At 35.5% G+C, this 19,373-nt stretch overlaps 1 protein-coding gene and 1 long non-coding RNA gene across 2 annotated transcripts in view; one reads left to right on the top strand and one right to left on the bottom strand.

Moving 5' to 3' along the window:
• Gc (GC vitamin D binding protein) overlaps positions 1-7,167 on the top strand; it is a 53,943-nt gene extending 46,776 nt beyond the window's left edge. Inside the window, exon 13 of the mRNA XM_015505265.2 lies at positions 6,387-7,167. The gene's annotated coding sequence lies outside the window, so the exon portion shown is untranslated. The remainder of the gene's footprint in view (positions 1-6,386) is intronic.
• Positions 1-19,373, bottom strand: part of LOC107158779 — a 43,939-nt gene that overhangs the window by 1,724 nt on the left and 22,842 nt on the right. The window lies entirely within an intron of this gene.

Raw genomic sequence — 19,373 nt, 5'->3', positions numbered from 1 at the left:
AATCAAAAATTACACTTAGTTGTTACTCTAATTTCTAATGGATTGTTTCCGTGTAACATGCAGAGAATTGCATTGTAAAGAATCATCAGTTATTGACTCAAAAGACCGAAATCAAGCCCAAACAATAAAGAAAGCAGTAGTTAATTTCAATTCAAATAAAATCATTATTCTCATCAATTGGCTAAATTATACCCAGTCAATTTTTTAATTAGCATGGCTGTATTTCAAAATGTTATTGCTCTAAGTATTTCCATGAATATATAGCATAAACACTGAGAAAAAGTCAAACATTTTTAAACAGGAATTCTCACCACAATTTAAGTTAGAACACTATTTGTGTTCTAACTCTTTCTCCTATCTCTTAAATATTCCAGCACACAGCCAAGGTGTGCTGCGATTTAAATACTTCAATAAAAAGACGTAAAGGTTCTTTCAGGAGCATCTATCTGTGAGATTCGTCACTCTACATCTCTGCTGAAATTTAGAAGCAGCTTAGGAGATGCCTGACAAAGGCCAGGACGTCATCCCAGACACTCAGTCTCTTAAGGCAGCCCAACACAATAGTGGGGACATCCACCCAGTGTATAACCAGTGACAGGAGTCCACAGGAGTCACTGTCATTCAGGTACCTCATGAGAACCTGAGGCACAAAACGATGATGCACGACTGTACACACTTCGCTGTCTTCCCAACCTAAGCACACCTATGAGATTTGGACATTTCCTGCTATGTAACATGAAACATAGTACTGTCGGCTCCTCCCAAGCAAAAATTAATCTATACAAATGCCCGCCCTGGACATAATCTTAACCAATTAAGAATAAAGTTTATATTTTGCCCTCAATCTCTACCCAACTCTTAATTTTTAAAAAAAACTCATTTTGACCCTTGAACAGAATGTTAAGAAAATTACTGAATTGGATCCTTTGGCCCATGCAAAATAATAATTAAATAAATGTCATTTATTTTGACCTCTGGTCACAACTCTTAAACACGTATATAACTCTACTAAGTGAAGTTTTGCTGAAACGTGGTTTGTCTTCTTGAGGCACCATCCATACTTCCCAGCCTCTATTTCAAGTGGCCCCATTTTAATTAAATACCTGGGTTGAGAAATAGGAAGTTTGTGATTAATATCTGCATTGTGCAGGTAGAACAGAAAAGAGATTTTTCATGGAGAGATCTCTTCTCATAACCCACAGTTCATTTTACTCCCAGATTAGAAAATTCACCTCTGTACTATGTTAAGCAGCAAAATATGATCTTTTAGAAATTAAAAGGAAGGAATTATATTTATTTCTCCAGTGCTTAAAAGAAATATTAACACTTGATCAGTACCTCCCTGGGACTCAGCCACACAGAGCCCCAGCTGTGGGTACCTCACTTTAGGGAATCCTATTCTAGTCTTCTTTAATGGCCTTTCCTCTAGGACCCTCCCCAGGAGTTCATGCAACCATAGGGTCAATGTTTCCCTTAAAAGTCCACTTTCCTCATTTCACTCTAGTACTCAGAATTCCATGCAAACTGCCAGTTCTGGCACAGACCTCCTCTCTAGGAAGACCACAGCTAGTAAGAAATGCTCTAGGTACAAGGGGAGGTAGTTGTTTGGAGGATATGGACAGGATGTAGACATGTGGGTCAAGGACTACACATGTGCATGTATGAGATTCTCATGAAGCTGGGCAGAGATGGGTCTGGGGAGAAATAGGGACATGCTATGAACTGTATGCCGACTCTGCACATTCTGTTACAGAGCTCAGAGGAATCAAAGATGTTAAATTTAAACCTAGATTTCCAGGTTGTTTTGAAGGTATATTTGCCAAGGCAGGAGGAAATAATGTACTTTATTTAATAGCTTATCAGCTTTAAATATTTAGACATGTGCTAGGTGGACCTCCACATATACTCTTACGCCAGGGCCTGCAGAATCAGGGCCAGGTCTATAGTATAGAGATACCAAAAATGAATCAATTAGGTGACATCTCTTTATCTGCCCTACACAAAAGAAATATATAGCCTTATCCAAATAGGTTTAACAACAAGAAGTTTTATCCAGGCTTTTTAGGATCTTGACTTAAGCTGCTGGCTCTCTCCTCCAAAATCAAGCCTGAAAAAGTTAAGAATGTGAAGGGTAGACTGACTAACAGTGATTTGCGTAACTAGCAGCCATAATAACAACTGTGAGAACCCTGGAGTGTTCTAGACACTGGAGAATCCCTTTAAGGCTGTCTTGAATCTGCAAACCTTGGAAGGGAGGGAGGCTAAATTATAAGAGATTCATCCTGGAGTATAAAAAGCTGGAAGAAATCTAAATTTGTGCTTGTATTTACAGACCTTTAAAACTCTAATAAAATCATAAAAGATGGTCTGAATAAGTGAAGATAGACCATGCTTTTAGAGTAAATGACTTACTATTATAAAAATTCCAGTTCTCTCCAAATGTATCTATAAATTAGACATAAGCCCTATTAAAATTTCAGATGATTTTTTCTGAATTACTCAAAATTCTTGTTTGAAAACATATGTGGAAATAAAAAGTCTACAACAAAGTCAGCCTAAAAAGCAACAATGTGTAAGAATGTGCATAACTAGATATTAACACATAAAACAGTCATATACATATTATAACAGTATACAGATAAATAAGAATACAAAACCATGAATATAAAATAACTTAAAATGTTATAGTGATGCTATTAAAAATCAACCCAAAAAGATTGCATTATTTTATAGGTAGTGTAAATTATAACTCTATCAAAAAACACATGTAGGACCAGGAGTATAGCTCAGTGGTAGAGCACTTGCCCAGCATGCATGAATCCTTTAGTTCAATCCCCAGTACCATGTACACTCACACAAGAAGAAGTATAAGAAAAGCAAGAAGAAGAAACTTTTAAAAGCACGTGTAAAGATAGACTACAAGTGAACTAAACACTCAAAAGTAAAAGATAAATTACTAGAGTTAACAGGAAAAAATGAAGGTAAATAAATTTGTAACATGGGAGCAAGAACAACCTATTTTAAAAATACAAAAAAGACAAATCATAAGACTTGATGAATTTTATTATATTAAGGTTAAGGAATTATGTCCAACAAAGGACATCATGGATAAAGTTCATAGAAAAAATGCAGGTAAGAATAATACATTTATAATTTTAGAACTGAAAAGGTATTAAAATTTGAAAAACATAACCAAATTTACAAACAAAAAAGAAAGAAAAATGCATCAACTAAGTGAATAGGTGAGGCATAGGAGATTATTAAGGTGGTGAAATTATTCTGTATGACACTAAAATGGTGAACAAGTGATATAATACATTTTTAAAAATCCATAGAACTTTATATCACAAAAAGTAAGCTTTAATCTATGCAATTTTATAAACATCATTTAAGAGTTTGATATTCCCAGGAAAGAATGCAGACTATGACAACAGAATCTAACTGTATTGCAAGTGTTACTGAAAAGGTTGTGGGGAAACGTGTTGTTAACATAACTTGAGAAATAAAGAGAGTCTATAAGACAAAAAGAACTTCATTAAAGCATTTTACTCCCACTGACAAAATTCTTTTATTTTTTATATTATGAATATATATATGTATGTATATGTGTGTGTGTTAACAATTATGATACTGCTATGCATGTATGCTGGAAGTGAACAATTTAGTAAGTGGATGGAGAAGACAAAAGTTCTCACTATTGGAGTGGAAGTTTAAAAATAATCAAGGGGAAGAAGCTCACATGGTAGTTTCCATGTGATATTGGTAAAGGCAGACTCAAACCAAAACTAGATATCCATCCTCAGAATAGCATACAGTTAGAATGTGACAGGCACCTACCATGTAATATCACACAGAAGATAAAAACGTCAGAAGATGTATCAATAAAAATATAAATGGAGCTTAAGATAATGTTAACAAAAATGCATATTTTTTACACAATACTATTCACATGAATTCCAAATGCATACATGCAAAACAATATTTCCTGTTTAAGAAGAATGTACAATGAAAGTATACATAGTATGCACATAAAGAGAAAATGGAGAATGAAGAGGAAATAGGTTAAACAAGAGCTTTACATAGGACAAAGATGTTAATGTACCTAAAAGTATGACAAACATCATTAAACTAATCTTCCACACTTGATTCAATGAGAAAGAAAAAAAACTAACCCAGGTAAGGAAATGAAGTTTCAATCAATGTTTTCTATAATAATGTAGTGTGCACTTCAGAAAGCTAGACCAAAGAATTTTTGAAAGCTTTCACTATAAAGAAATGATAAATTCCTGAGGAAATAAACATATTTTCCCTGATTAAATATTAGACAATGCATTCAAATATCCCAACATTACATGGTACCACATTGATATGTATAATTTTTATGTTTTGAGTATCCATTTTAAAATAACTTAAAATGAAATGAGGGAAGAAAAGAGAAATATGCTTTGCTGAAACTTATCAATTCATTCCCACAGCTGAGGTACAGTTTGGGTTCACACTTTCCAAGGCTTTCTTCTCCCTTGGTCTGGGACACTAGTTGAGAAAGATAAAAAGGATATTTTGTAGTTTCCCAAGGAATTCTCCAGTATAAATCCTTCATGCTCACGTCTCTTTGGCCAGATCTGACATCATAAAGGTATCACCTTCAGAGAGCAGTTCTGCCTATAGTCACCTGCCCAGGGGCCAGTAAGTCAAGAGCTGGGACAGTACTTAGCATTGACCTTATATAGTTGAAGAACATCTACTTCATCTTTTACAATATTTGAGGAAGAGTAAGGATAATGGCTCCCCCTACATTAGTCTAATTATGGTCCTGCTATGGTAGGATATACAGAATATACAGAACAAATACAACAGAGCAGAGGCAGATTTCATGGTCCCGCAGAGCTAAGCCTAGACTTCAGTGGTTTCAAGAGCTCCAACTAAAGTCCATTAATAATAATTATTTTAATAGCTGAAAATTGTTGCAGAATGTCATATGTCATATTCACACACACACACACGCACACACACAATATGGTAGATAGCTATAATAATCATACCAATTTTATAAGTCAGAAAACTGAAACATAAAGAAATTTGTGGTTGGCTGAGGTTTGTCCATTAGTAAATGACAGTGGAGGTGGAATTCACACCTGGGCAATGTGACACCAGAGCCTGTGAACTCATACCCTCTGCTAACTCTCCCCACAGGGTCTGGAGGTCCATGTGTCAGAAGGGCAGCTTCTCTAAAGAGGGACCATAGTAGTAGCAGAGGAAATTGTTCTTGGTTTGGGGTAAAAAGGGTATTTTTCTACCTACATGTACTAACAGCCAGGTTGTGTGTGTGTGGGGGGGGTGTTATATATAACATATATATGATCCAAAGATTTTAAAGGATTTTTTCTTTTTTACCCATTGTTCTAAAATTGTTAAAAATATGGAAAATTTTGTAAATGTGTTCAAAATCCTGCAAAATTAAAGATAATGACAATGCATGAGAACAGTGGCGATGGTGGCATTTGATGGCTTCTGCCTCTGAGCACATCTTGGAGAAGCATATGTAGTACATATAGGAGAGGACTGGAGAGGAGAGACAATCTACAAGATCTCCTGTATGCACAAGATTATCCCCAGGATGCTTCTTCCTGAGAGGAGTATCAGCTCTCCTACTGTTTTTCAAAAGGATGCCACTAAATAAACATTTCTCATATTGCCCAGATACATTGTTTTAATATTAAAAACTAACCAATGTGGCAAAGGCAAGAATCTGCCATTTTAAGTTTTGTCCATTTCATGTTTACAATCAACAAAACAGTTCTTAAGAATATTTTAAAGTTTATTGAGGTAGGTCTTCTTATGCTACTTGATGAAATTGTCAATGGTAAGAATAAAAATCTTTTTTATATAAGATTCATTGAAATTTATTACAAAATTCCACTACTGTTTTGAGTATAATGCCATAGAAGAATATTTTATATAATATATACAATATACTCATCTGTATACTCTATTAAACTTTTTTCTCATATTAACTATTTTTTTTTAATCTGGCTATGCCCAGGTTACTGTAACATATCAGGTTACTAAGAAATGGAAATTTATTCTAGCATTAGCCTAAGTAAAAAAAGCTTATAGATATAGGGATAGAGATAGGTAGACATTGATGTGTGCAGATATGGACATATAGATCCATGTTCATATTATATGCACAAGTTTTTCCTTCCACTGGTTTAAATAATAGCTGATGCCAAAATTGAAAGTTGAATGATCATGTGCTGAAAACTTCACAACATTTCATACAAATACTTTGATTTTGAACTCCATGAATTGAAAGGATATCTCTCTCTCTCTCTCTCTCTCTCTCTCTCTCTCTCTCTCTCTCTCTCTTATTTGTGGCATAACAGAGGAAAAGATTACTGAACCAAAAGTGAAGAGGCTGCAGTTTAACATCATACTGTGCGATCTTGGAGAAGTCATTCAGTTTCTTCATGTTCAAATCCTCCTAACAATAAAATGTTGGTAATAGACTAAGAAGAGCCTCTCCAAATCCTCTTCACTCATATTCACTGACAACAGTATACTCTGTATGTTGGGGGTGCACGGGGGTCTACATGCAGTATCTGAGACTTCCTTTTAAAGTGTAAATTACTCGGTTGACCCACTAGATGGCAGCAAATTCTGAATGATTACTGAATGGTTACTGAATGATTACAGGCAGCCAACAACTTTCATAACAGCCTGAATTCTCCTATCAAAGTTAGTAGAAGCACTTTGCCTTGCTTGTCGAAACATTTGAGTTTTATTCATATTTACTCAGCTCTGCCATTTATTACTTATATGATTTGGGGCAAATAAGCCTTTCAAAGTTTCTGATTCCTCCACAATAAATTTAAAGAGTATCACGAAGATCTATAACTACAAATATTGTTACCCTAGGAAGAACAATACACATTTAAATAGTAATGTCCTCACATTAAATAAGAATGTTCTCTTTTCTACCTTGAGTCATTCAAATAATTTGAATTTCGGATAAAGAAAAATTCTATGTTCTATTTATGAGATATTGGGTCTTTGGTATGTTTTAGTTTCCTTGTGTGTAAAATGGGAAAGTAATAGTATCTATTACTTAGAGAGTTTGAAATGAATCAGTAAGGCCTCCCAAGTAAAGCTGTTAATACATGTTAACTACTATTGTTGTTACTAGTTCTTTTGAAATTATTCTGATTCTGTCTCAAAGCATTTGAAATCCCTCAAACCATTGCCCTCCCTCCCCCCGCCCCACTCTCACCCGACCCCCACACCCACACACACTGCCTCATCTGATGTATTCAAACATAAACCAGGGCAGTATACTAACTGTGAAGCATAGGTTCAGAGTCTACATAGAATGGCCAAGGGTCCGGAAATGGTTCCCAGAATCCTCTTTAATCTAAGCTGCTGCAAAAAGGTCCATGTCTTAGATCTATCTGTCAGTCCAGGAGTCAATATTTTGTGCCTTATCTAATCCTCACTAAAGCCCCTTCAGAGCCTGGCAGGCTGTAGATTCTCCCTACAGGTGGAGTGGAGAATCTACCTGAAGACGCCAGGTAGACACAGTGGGCTTTCCATCTAAGCAAAAATCTACAAAAACCAACCCTCAAAGATAACTAACCTAGATTGCAAAAGACAATCTACTTCATTCTTCCTTAACTTGGTATTTATTCACCGCAATCATCAAGAATATCACTTCTTCTAAAAAATATTGTTACACATAGTCTGAAGAGAGTTGCCAAGTTCTCTTGGGTATAGGTTTAAAGACTGGAAGACATAGGTTAAAGGAACCAAATCCTTAAAGTAAATAAATTTTTTAGGATTCACCCCACTCCTTTGTTTTCATTATCTATCATCACTTTTGAAAATAGCTGATATGATAACCCAGAAGAATTAAGGTGAAAAGCAAAAACTAGCTATCCCTACTACCAGGAACCATCCCCTCCCTGACCTCACCTCATTTTCCAAAGAACTATATTGCAACAAATTTCTCCATTTCATTTTGCCACTGTTATTCAGTGCTTAGCATATAACCTTTTCAGCAGTGATATGAGTGTAGAATGATATCATGCTCTGTGTAACAGGGTGAGCCCAAGTCAAGATATTGGTGCTGACAGGGAACAGTGAGTCAGAGAACATGGCCCAGCCCAGGGCAAATGAGGTGGACGATGGAGCCCAAACACTTAAGAGCAAAGCAGGTCATGAGAAGTGGAGCCAGTCATGAGCTGAGTCTGGAAACATCTCACACCTTTTATCCAGATGCTAGCAAGAATGAAGACAAGGACCTAGAGACAGAGTGGCCCTCCAAGATATCAGGCTATAGTGGAGGGTTGTGCAGGGGTGCAGAAAAAGAGTGTGGTCACTGCTTAATGAGGTACTTTAAGAATCTTTCTGCTCACACCACTGGTTCTTATTCACCAAAAGATGCCTTAGAACTTTCAAAAGACAAATAAAAATTTTAAAAAATAGTTCTTCAATACATATGGAACTTAGGAAGAGTAATTACACACACATACACACACACACACACACAGAGGAAAATGAAAAAAGAAAAAAGACTGACCTCTAATTATATGTTCTTTAGCTCAAGGAAAATCTGTCAGAACAGCACAACTACCATTCATAACATCATGAGCTCACAGAGGGCAGAGACCCAACCTGACCTACCCTTTCACCACCATTGCCTGCCACACAAACACTCGGCAAATGTTTGCCTTCATTGCTCTTGTTGTGGACAATACAATTGAGTAACATACCAGCAACAAAGCTTGTAATACTGTCCTGCTGAGTGACCAAAGAGCAGGTTCATAAACCCTTGACCTTTAGCCCTTTCCAGACTTTCTCAGAATGTGTATGGGAACATACGAAGGAGCTAAACCAACCCAAACAGGAATTAAGGCCAGGATATAGGCTTCAAAAGGACAGAAACTTCCTATGTGCTCCTCATACCCAGAACACCATCCCTGCTAACCGTGAGTTCTACAGTATAAAATGGGTTTGGAAGTCAGAAGATCTATACCCTATGCCTACTCTTAGCAGCTACAAGCCATGTAACCTGAAACACATCATTAATGTTTGTTTTCCTTTTTCGTAAGTTAGGTTAATTGTCTCTAATGTACACTTCAGGGTAATACTCTTATTCTAAGCTGATCTTCAAGAGGAGAAAATTAGATTCAACAGGGCCAGACAGCGTTCCTGATCTTTGTAAATTCCCACACAGTCTTTTCCCTCCTTAATCCACATACTTTTCAGTGTGTGAACAACTAAACTGCTTACCAGAGATTTACTGGTAACATAAATGCAAGGAGGATTCCAGTAAATTACATGTAATCATCCTTTTTGTGTGCTTCAGAGCAGTGTGAACTCTCACCATTTGAACACCCTCCTGAATTGTCTACTGACTACAATCTAAAGAGAACATTTATAATGACTCAAAACAAAGATATAAAATGAAAGGATTTCTATGCTTCATCCAATAAATATTATATGAAATAAAATGGCCTTTAGATTTACTACAGGTATCACATGAAATGATGATGAAGTTAACAAATGTCGACATGTTAAACCATCAGTAGACATTGACTGAAAAAATGGGTCAATGGAGGTAAAATTCTGTGGCACTTCATTTGAAGTTCTGTGACACTGAGACCTATGACAATGTTTTTGCTGTATTGAAAAGATCCCCTAACTCTTTAATATGAAGTGTTGGAGGCTTGGAGGGGACAGAAGATGATGACTTTGGGAGCTGGCACAGCACTGGGTGAAGCTATGAAGAAGCTATTGAACACTGATCCCCACATAATCCCACCAGCACCACCATTCCACTGGGGCACTAGTGTCCTCCATCAAATTTATAATTACAAAGATTTTTCAGTTCAAAGTATATTGCCTTCTGATCTAATAAAACTTTTCTACCCAGTTTCAGTTTAGAGTAAGAAGCAGCGAGCGCATTCTACCTTGTATGTTCCAGTGAATGTAGCCAAAAACTTAGAATACACAAAGCAGATATTTGGAAACTCTAAAAAGTACATGGCAGCAGAGAGATTAGTGAAGAAAAGATCTGAAGTGGCACTGCATGACGGTGCACATATCATGTTTTCCCACTGGTTCCCTGGCCTAAACTCGAAGCAGACTAATACCTAGAAATAGGATCAGTGAAAACAGAAAGAGCTCTAAGAGAAGCCCTCTAGTTTAGGCTTGAATCGCAGTTAAGGGAATCACTTGACAGAATTCCTAAAACTCCTTGGTATGAGAAACTTTCTCTCCACCCAAGAGAGAGCTCAGATCTCAAGACCCAGGAACATGGAGCAAACCCCATTATTTTCTTTATCTTCCCTTTCATTCTACAGTTTACTCACAGACACTGGTAAGACATGAGAAGTTTCAGGTAAAACAGGATAAATAAAGGTTCAGTCTTCAGGGGAAGGAAAAAAAAAGACTGAAAAGATGTGTTTCAAGGAATTGGAAAGTAATGATGAAATTATGGAGAGGGAGGGGCTAAGAATAAGCAACCCCTTTAAGTTGGTTCTGAATGCCTGGGCACATCCCCATACTGTGCACACATGAATCTATCCCTAATCAATATATCAAAGACTCTGAAAACCCAACTAAAAGTTTAGATCGTTGCCCAGGTCTTAGACTGGCCACTGAATTGTACACACATGGGTCAGATCCAAATAGGACTGCAAATATTTTGAAAATAGAAAAAAAGAAGGGATATTACAACAGATCTTGTAGATATAAAAAGGAAAAAATAGAGAATACTGACAAAGTCTATGCACACAAATATAGATGAAATATATAAACTACTTAAAAGCCACAAACTACCTAAGCTCATCCAAAATGAAATAGACAATGGCAAGCATCTCATAAGTATTAAAAAAAATAAAATTTATAATTGTAAACATTTAAAACAGAAATTTCTGGTCCCAGATGGTTTCATTGATGAATTCTACCAAACACTAAAAGAAATTACAGAGATTCTATAGATTCTCTTTCAAAAAATAGAATATGAGGGAACACTCATCACCTTATTTTATGAAGCTAGCTTTATTCTACATCAAAATTAGACATGAATAACAGAGAAAAATAAAATATAAACCACCATCCTTTATGAACATAGGTGCAAAACTTTTCACTAAAATATTAGTAAATTGCATTTGGCAACACACACACACACACACACACACACCCCAAATACAAAATACAATATGACCAAGTGGGGTTTACCCTAGAAATGCTTGAATGATTCAATTTTCAAAAAAAAAAAAGCAATCAATATAATTTACCACATTAACAGTCTGTAGAAGAAAAACCACAAAAATCACAGCAGTTAATGCATAAAACGTATTTGAAAAAAAATTCAATCCCAAAATTCAAAATAAAATTCCCAGGAAACTAGGAATAGGAGAAAACTTTCTCAATGTAACACTATTAACATAATAAATTGTGAAGGATTGAATGCTTTCCCCTAATAATGGGAACAAATCAAGAATACAATTCCCACCATTCCTATGCAACACCATCTGCAATAAGACACAAAGAAGTAAAATGCACACAGATTGAAAGGAAAACATAAAACTTCTTTTTATAGTTTTTTGTTAACATGATTGCCTACATAGAAACTCAGTCATTCAAAAGAAAATAAAACTTCTAAAACTAGCATGTGATTTGGTTAAATGTGTGGCACATAGCTTAATCCTGGCAACCAGGGAGGCCAAGGCTAGAGTTTCCCACGTTCAAGGCTAACCTCAGCAACTTAGTAGGACCATCAGCAGCTTAGCAAAACCCTGTCACAAAACAAAACAAAAAAAAAATTATAAGACTGGAGATGTAGCTCAGTGGTACCCCTAGGTTTAATCCCCAGTACAAAACAAACAACAACAAAAAAACTAATATGCAATGAAGTTTAGTATACAAGGTCAATACAAGTATAAAATACCAATATTATTCATATATACTAGCAATGAACAAGTGAAAAAAATCACACTTTTAAAAATACATATCATTTGCAATAACAAAAAATGAATTATTAAATGGGAGTCTAACAAAAGATATACAGGATCTATGGGCTGAATATTGCAAATGCTGATGAAAAAAAAACAAAAAAGACTTCAAAGTTGAGAGACAGACTTTGTTCATTGATTAGAAAATTCAATGTAGTAAAGATATATTCTCCCAAATAGATCTAGGGATGTAATGTGATTTTAATCAAAAGCCCACCAGGATTTTTTGTTGAATTTCCAACCTGATTTTATAATTCATACGGAAAGGCAAAGAAACTAAAATGCTGCAGGAATCACATTGCCTGTTTTTAAGACTTATTATAAAGTTACCTTTATCAATATTGTGTGGCCTTACACACAATCTTGTGGGATGGAAACACAATATTGTGGGATGGACACATGAATCGATAGAACAAATTAGAACAAAAATAGATCCATGAACATATGAGCAATTAATTTTCAACAAAGATGTAAAGATAAGTCAGTGGAGAAAAGTTACTAAGCAATTGGTGTTAAAAGAATTATATAGTCATTAGCAAAAAAAGTTAACTTTTACCTAAACCCCAATATCTTATATATTCATTAACTCAAAATGGATCATACATCAAAAAGTAAAGTGTATAATTATAAAACTTTAAAAAGTAAACATATATTAAATATATTTAAATGTATAGATTTATCAAAATATCAATTTTACTGTATACTATTAAAAATTAAAATTTTTTTAAAAAACACAACTCCTTATCCTCTGACTCATGCTCCCTGCTACTGGACAATATGTAGCCAAGAATTAAGTAACCATTTTAAAGGTATTACAATGAGGTAGCAAAATTCTAGCTAAATTTAAACCTTTAGCTTCTAAAAAAAATTCCCTAAGGAATAGAAAGTCCTTCTTTTGCTGAAACCCTGGTGAGGTAATTCTCAATCCACCATTACAAATAATAGACTATACTAGACATCTTACTCTAGATGTCTATTAGGAGCTTAAGGGTGTGGATAGGGGAAAGTTAATGTCAAGAAGGGTATCCTAGCTTGTATTCAACAGGCTGAAAGTTTCAGAGGCAACCAGAATACTTGAACAAAACATTAGAACTGGTGACACCATGATGACTTCCACTCTGGACCACTCAGACTTATCTACACCTCTAATGGGCAGAAAGGGGTTGGGAATGCCAAGGTATGACTAAAGAAACAGAGAGGGTGCAAAGAACCCATAAGACATTGAGAAAATGATATCACAATCTGCAAATGGCAACTATGTAAGTTTTCCATTGCTACGCTAACAAATCCTCACAAACTTAAAGGCTTCAAATTGCACAATGTGTTCTCTTAACCGTTGTGTAGAGCAAAAGTCTAACCTAAGTTTCCCCGGACCAAAATCAAGGTATCTGCAGTACTGCTTTCCTTTGTGGGAGCTCTAGGGGACAATCCATTTCCTTGTTCTTCCCACTTTTAGAGACCACCCACATTTCTTGGGTCAAGGTCCCAGTCCTCCACCTTCTAAGTCATCAACATTGTATTTTCCTGCACTTTTCATTCCTGATTTCATACCTTTCTGATTCTTCTGCTTCCTTCTTTCCCTTTTAAGGACAGTTGTATCCCCTGGACCCATGCAGATAGTCCAGGATAATCTCCCTCTTTTAAAGTCACCTGATTAGAAACTTTAATTCTCCTTTCTCATGTACCCTACCATATTTACAGGTTCTTATGACTAGGAGGTAGTCATATTTGGGAAGCAATTATTGTGCTCACCATAGGAGACCTTACTAACAGATAAATTTTAGGAATCTGGCATGGACTACAAAAATGGTATTGAGATGTTTAAGACAAAGCAGTAGTTTAGGAAGTTTTTCACACATAAGCCAAAGAAAACTTAATTATCTGTCACTGGAAATAGAAATATTTTTATTTTGTTCTTATGAGTTCTCCATATATTACTCAGAAGTCTATATCCTATGTTTTAGGTCAATAACTCCATAAGCACGAGGTGAATAAAAAGATCATTTGATATTCTGTGTGGTTAGGCAACCAAATGAATGCCTCATATATTATTAAATATAAGCCTAAACTGAATTTGGAAGTGCATCTTAACATGATAAATGTCATCAAAGAACCTATAAAGGAAATACTTATTGATTTACCTGAAATAAAATGAATATAATTTCATTAGTGGAGAAAAACTCTGGAAAGAAAATAGAATAATGGATGGAAAATACCTTAATAGCCAAAATTATTCTTACATAATTTTTTGTTTTTCAAGAACAATCATTTGATTAATCATATAACAATTACCATGTACTGAAAAATATTTACAAAAGTACCATTGGGTTTAAAATAAAGATGTCTGCATCTAACTTTAATTAATGAGAAATATAGGATTTTATTAGATAAAGGATGTCTATGTGCTTTTCAATAAATTATATGGACAAGTAACTTTTGCTGGATGCTACAATTCCTGGTATCCCTGGTGAACAGATACTCCCTCAATGATTCTCAGTCTGTCTTCCCCAGAAAGCACCCATGAGAAATGAGGACATTCAGAATGCAATAAACATAAATGAGATTTAAGCTCAATTCCCTGTGTAGTATTTCTGATGTCATCTCTTTGTTTTCCATTCAAGGTAAAATAGTCAACAGTTTGAGAATTAAACTCACGTTCTTATAGGCATACCTTAACAGTTCACTAGCTTCTTGGATTCCTCTCCTTTTAATACCCAAATAATTACCATGTGGGTCTCCATCATGTGCAATGTCACAATGTCCAACTATTTTCTCCTGCTTGTGGCTTTTCCCAGCTTCCTCATCCCTTCTTCCCATGCCTGCCACTCATAACCATTCTCAATCTGGTGTTCTTGTCTCTGCTATCTCACTCAAAAAGAAGACACCACTACATTTTCTCCAAAACACAGCTGATAGGAGGCAAAAGACTTCACTCAGTGATTCTACTGTAATACATGCTATCCCTAACACATAAGGGATCTTTGTCTTGCCACTAACATATCTTAAGCACCTAAAATATTGCCTGGTACATAAGTACATGTTCAGTAAAAATCTGTCAATTAAATGGAAGGTTTATGGAAATAAGGTAATTGCAATACAAAAAGTAGGAAATCCTACTCCTAGAATCTATCAAAATCATTCCTTAGTCCTCAACTATGTCCTGAGGACTGACTGAGTCTTCTTACTTGAGAAACCTCATTTTTACTTTACTCTGGCTATCTAAGAGAAACCAAACCAGCTAATCCTACAATAATCTTTCAAAAATGTTGTGGTGACCACACAAAATACAGCCTTTGCCTTGTGAAGCAGTTGGATTTCTTTTATTCCATAGCCAATGTTCCCAAATAGGATTTTATTTTACTTTTACATATGGGAAATGTTTATTCCAAAACTTCAAACTCCTTGTATCTCAAAGATGATAAGGAATCCATCTTTAGCAATGCAAAATGCCTTTGAAGTTTCAGTTTATTTTTTTCCTTAAACATTTCAAAGAATTCAAGTCAATTCTCTTCCTCTCCCCTCTTACACACACACAGCAGTGTTTGAAAGTGGAAAAAAAAGTGGTAAGCATATCCCAATCACAGATAAATCTAGTCTGAGGAGAAAACCAGAAGGAGAAAATTTGCGCCTATTAATAGATCACAAGTATCATGACCCTTCTCCCTCTCCCACTGTATACATGCAAAGATGACTTTGAATCTCCTTTAATTCCTTTTATTTTTTAATGTCATATGCAAACTGCCTTGTTATAACTATTATTAGTAACACATCACTAATAATCTTTCCTTACACTGGAGTGTTGTGATACTTCAGCTAAGAACACAAAATAATGGTTTATACATAAAGGTCTTAAATTTTCTAGTGTTTCCAAACTTATATGTGGTATAAAGGAAGTATTTTCCCAAAGCATAATTTACAGATTGGGAATATAAGGAGCATACATGTGTATATTCAAAGTCAATAGCAATTTTATAACATAAATGCAGAAGGGATAGACCACATAGCTTGAGGCAAGAAAACAGGTAGCACTATATACTACCTCCAGTCCCACGGGCTGAAAACATAGGCAGAGCTGGGTATAGGTCCTATGTAACAGAAGCAAGCAAAACCTTCACACTGTGCAGCCTTCCTGATTCACTCCCTCAGTTTTTATGTGATTCTATTAACATAGCCACAAGTTAGCATGATCTGCCTAGTTCTGAATAAGGGGGTATGTAATTAGAAGTGTATGCATGAGAGAAGAGAGGGTAGGCAATTTAAGTTTGGGGGAGGAAAGTTTTCTTAAATAGAAAGAAGCCAAGATAAGAAAAATGAAATTTGAATTTGGGAATGAGCATTATTTTGAGTAAGGCTATCCTTACTTTCCTACTCAGCAGGTGCTCCTCGGTGTGTGGTGGGGTTACCTTGCAACAAATCCATCATATGATGAAAATATCATAAGGGAAAAATACATTTAATACATCTAGCCTGCAGAGCACCATATCTTAGCAAGACAGTGATTCTACTGTAATACTGTAATGGTAGAGTCTGGGACGTTTGTCCTCATGATAGTAGGGCTAACTTGGAGTGGTGGCAGCCAGCATCACATATCCTAACCCCAGAAAAGATCTGAAATAAGATTTCTGCTGAACACAGATCTCCTTCACGCCATGGTAAAGTTGGAATCATGTAAATGGAATCATTGGTAAATCAGTGAATATCTGACCATTATTCATAGACTTGGCAAAACACACAAAGGAAATTTAAAAAGCTGAAAAAAAGTGTAAGAAAAACTGCCTTTCCTATATTTAAAGAAAACAAGGACTATACTAACATATATTTTCCTGAAGCCCTGTTAAAGATTCAGTGTTTAGTCACAAGCATTCAACAATCTTCACATCAGTAAACTACAACCTCAGGGTTTCTTCAGTAGGTAAGTGAGATAAATGCACTCTTTGGAGCTAAAATGTTGTTATACTGAAAACAAGGAAACAATCTTCCCCTGAATTGACCAGGAGGAAACAGAATACTAAAATCTTATTACCTGACAAAGCGCCAGAGAGCCTGAAGCACATGTCTCAGTGATTTTTTTTAAGTTTGGTCAAGAACTTCCTAAAAGAAGATACGATTCTAAGAATAAAATGCGGATAAATTAGGTCTTCCTGAAAAATATTAGTTTTAATATTATGCAACAAAACAAAGTATAATTCTTATAATTCCCACACATGTACAAGAAAGTCAAACCCATTACTTGTTTTTTAGATTTGCTAGATTCGTTTTTCTCTCAAAGATAATGTAGGAAGATAGCTATACAAACAAGAACTAAGAATTTGTATTTATAGAAATAGAATGGTCATATATTATATGTCATTTCTTGTGTTGTTCTGTGTATCAGTCAACAGTGTGGTAATTCCAGAATGAAGGACAATGTGTAAAATAGATAACTAGAAAGTGACAGGTTTCCTCAGAAAGCTGGATATTTTATTTGAAAAACTGTAAAACAAGCAAAGATAGGTCAATATGATTTGGGGTTTAAGACAGCATATTGGTATGGAAAAAAAAAAAACTATTATAGAGAAAGCAAAGGGAAGTTTACCATTATCTCTCTAATCTGGTCCATCAGTTTAGGTTTTTTAAACTAGTGCCCCAAATCAATTACTAGAAATCCCTGGAAACCAACTGACAAATTTTTGCCATTTCAAAGATAAACTCTTGACCTTTGTCACAGTTTTTTTTAAAAAAATCTCAGCAATGTGGAGGCAATGGGACATGGGACAATTATCAGACTTTCAGTAAAATGTGTCCCTTCCGAGAAGTTTGGGAATTATTTTCAAAAACCATGTGATTTTTAACCCATTTTCCTCTCTGGGTCTTAATTACCTTCTCAAAGAATGAGAGTATATGATACAAACCATCAATCCCTGCAAACTAGTAGGTACAAGGGTGCCCAGAGGAAATATTGTCAGTCTTCCTCCTAGTTACCAGTGGCCATGGAATATCAGGTGACTTTGCAATTTTTATGTCATTTTCTTAAAGATAAAGCCAGTTGGCCTGGACCCTCCCCCATCTCACTGCCTGGGAAATGGCAACTGGAGACACTACCTGGGACTCACTGATACAAACCCTTTACTGAGGACTCTTACATGAAAGAAAAAAGTATATATCTATATTTATTTCAACCTCTTTAGTTTGGTTTCCTTTGTTAACTTAATCTGAACACTACCTAATACAGAAAGTCCTTGAAAATAAAATCTGAAATATGTTTCTGTTGTAAAAAAAATAATCAATACTGGAAGAAAGTTTTGCTTTAGGACTAAAACAAAAGTGGAATAAACCTTGTTATCCAGCCAATGATGATCATGGAAACACATGCTAAGGCTTAAGATCAGTTTTTAAATGGTGACCTTTTCTCCTCTTTCTCAACATCTCAGACTTAGAGGCCCCTTCATCACATCTTTTAATTACTCTGTTAATCACTTTCAATATTCTTCCAGGTTACTACCAGGCTGCATGACAATAGATTGCCTTCATTACAAAGGCTGTCTTCAAATTCCCACGGGCATTTAGTAAAGTTTCATTATCCTCAGGCATAATCCTATGAGAAGATTAGATCACTAAAAGTAGTTTTTAACCAATCAGCATAAAACAGGCAGGGAGGGCTTGGAGTTGATGGGAGGTTAGAGACCTGAAATCCTGCAGCTCACATGGGGAGCCACCAGGAGTTCTGGGACAGCAGACTTGAACTGACTCAGACCTGCTCTGGCTTATGCAAATCATTTCCCAAAAATGGACCCAAAGAAACCTATCATTTTATTAGATGCCCAGTTTTAAATATTTAATTCAACATAAATTTTTACGGTGGAACACAAATTGCATTTTACTGGTTATTAATTATTTTTATTAGCAATATTTTTATTTGAGCCTTCATATGAAGTCTCAAAGATTTCAGGAGATAAAGTGTTATATAATGAAACTGAATTATTTGTGCAAATTTAAAGTTTGATATCTACTGATGGCTGAAGGAGAAAACATGCAGGTAACAGATCAATTCAGCAGCATGAAGTTTCCCAAGAGTGCATTTCATACCTTGAAGAGATTTGGATATACCAATGGCCAGCTAAGTGGCAATTTATGTCTTTGGGGTGCAGAGAATTGATGTGAAAGGGAAGGGCTAAAGGGATGCTCTAAAATAAAAGTGTAGGGATGCAATATAGGGGCCTCACCCACCTGATCATCTATTTCCTACCTACTCATCTATCTCCCACACTGAAGGAGACCAATTATTTAAAAACAAATATCGTCATTTTCATTTCTCCACTTAAAATTTATAAATGTTTTATAATGGTCCTATAGAAATGTGTTACATGCCTGGAAATT

This window comes from Marmota marmota, unplaced genomic scaffold (assembly GCF_001458135.2).
Source record: "Marmota marmota marmota unplaced genomic scaffold, marMar, whole genome shotgun sequence".
Taxonomy (NCBI): domain Eukaryota; kingdom Metazoa; phylum Chordata; class Mammalia; order Rodentia; family Sciuridae; genus Marmota; species Marmota marmota.
The sequence above is the reverse complement of the archived record's forward strand: the minus strand, read 5'-3'. Positions and strand labels throughout refer to the sequence as shown.